The following is a 2,178-nucleotide window of genomic DNA, read 5'->3' as shown; positions in this document are numbered from 1 at the left end:
TGTTAGTTTAGGTAAGTGGTGTGTTTCTAGAAATTTGTCCATTTCTTCCAGATTTTCAAATTTGTTGGAGTACAGTTCTTCATAGTATCCTGATATTAATTATCCTTTTTATTTCAGTTGGTTCTGTTGTGATGTCAACCATTTCGTTTCTTATTCGCATTATTTGTATTCTCTCCTTCTGTTCCTTTGTCAAATTTGCCAGAGGTTTGTTGATTTTATTGATCTTTTCATAAAACCACATTTAAATCTTGTTGATTTTTTCTATTGCCCTTCTATTTTCTGTTTCATTGATTTCTGTTTGAATGTTTATTATTTCCTTTCTTCTGGTGATTGTAGGCTTTTCTTGTTGTTCTTTTTCTAATTGTTGGAGATGTTGATTTAAAGGATTGATTTTGGCTTTTTCCTCTTTTTTGATGTATGGATTTATTGCTATAAAATCACCTCTGATCACTGCTTTTGCTGTGTCTCAAAGATTTTGCTATGTTGTGATTTCATTCTTGTTTGATTCAAGGAATTTTTGAATTTCAATTTTTATTTCTTCTCTTAGCCAGCTTTTCTTAAGGAGGGTGTTGATCAATTTCCATGTGTTTACTCTTTTTCCATTGATCTTCATATTGTTGATTTCTAATTTGATAGCATTATGATCCGAGAAGATGCTTTACAGTATTCCAATGTTTTTAAATTTATTAAGGCTTGCTTTATGGCCTAACATATGGTCTATCGTGGAAAATGTTCCATGTGCACTGGAAGAGAATGTATATTGTGCTGTTGTTGGGTGAAGTGCTCTGTAGATGTCTATAAGGTCAACTTGGTGGGTTGTATTGTTTAGCTCTTCTGCATCTTTGTTGAGTTTCTTTCCAGTTGTTCTATCTTTCATTTACAGTGGCATATTAGAATCTTCCACTATGACTGTGGATTCATCTATTTGCCTTTTCAACTCTTTTAAAGTCTGATTTATGTATTTTGGGGCTCTTTCATTGGGTCCATAGCTATTTATTATGGTTATATCTTCATGTTCAATTGATCCTTTAATCATTATATAATGTCCTTCCTTGTCTTATATGGTGGTTTTTGTCTTAAAGTCAATTTGATCAGAAATTAATATTGGCACTTCTGTTCTTTTACGGTTGCCATTTGCTTGATGTATCTTTTTCCAACCTTTGATTTTTAGTCTGTTTTTGTCTTTGTCTCTAAGGTGTGTCTCTTGTAGACAGTATATTGATGGGTTTTGTTTTCTTATCCAATCTGTAACTCCCTATGTCTTGAGTGGTGCATTTAATCCATTAACATTCAGTGTAATTATTGACAAGTATGAATTGGCTGCTGTCATTTTATTATGTGTTTTTTCACGGTGTTCCTAGTTTTTTTGTTCCTTATTATTTTCTGTGCTGAGCTCATTATGTTTATGAATCATGTTATCATTTTCTTTGTTGCTCTTGTTTTAGCATTTGCTGAATATTCGTGGTTGTCCTGTTTTTTATTGTGATGTGTAAGTTTATCATCTTTGAAGTTACCCTGTGATTTATAATTTTCTCCCCAAGATTTGAACAGTCCATTCTATCTTGCAACTCTCTTGACTTCCTCACCATTTACAAGTTCTGTAACTACACAGTATTTTCCCTCTTTTTGTTTGTAGTTGTTCTAACTTGCCAATTGATGTCTTTGGTTCCCTGTTTACAATCTTGTAAGCTTATTTTAGTTTGGATATATCCATAGCTGTGGTTTCTGCGTTATGTCATCTTGTGTATTAATGGTCAGCTGTTATTTGCTATTTTTCATTCTCTGTTCAAAGGACTCTCTGTAGTATCTCTTGTAAGGTTGGTATGCTTTTAACTAATTCCCTTAGTTTCTACTTAATTGTAAATTTCCTAATTTCACCATCATATCTGGGGGACAGTTTTTCCAGGTATATAATTCTTGGTTGGAAATTTTTCTCTTTTAGGGTTTTATATATATCATCCCATTTCCTTCATGCTTGCATGCTGAGAAAGCAGAGCTTATTCTTACTCGTTGTTCTTTTTAAGTAACTTTTTGTTTTTCCCATGCTGCTTTCAGGTTTCTTTCTTTTTCTTTGGTTTTGATTAGTTTGATGATGATATGTCTTGGTGATTTTCTTTTGGGGTCTGTCCTGTTTGGGGTTTGTTGGACTTCTGAATGGATATATTCTCATCTTTCATC

Source organism: Orycteropus afer, unplaced genomic scaffold (genome assembly GCF_000298275.1).
Source record: "Orycteropus afer afer isolate SDZICR_OR568_19922 unplaced genomic scaffold, OryAfe1.0 scaffold00314, whole genome shotgun sequence".
In the NCBI taxonomy this organism is placed as follows: Eukaryota; Metazoa; Chordata; class Mammalia; order Tubulidentata; family Orycteropodidae; genus Orycteropus; species Orycteropus afer.
Note: the sequence above shows the minus strand (reverse complement) of the source record.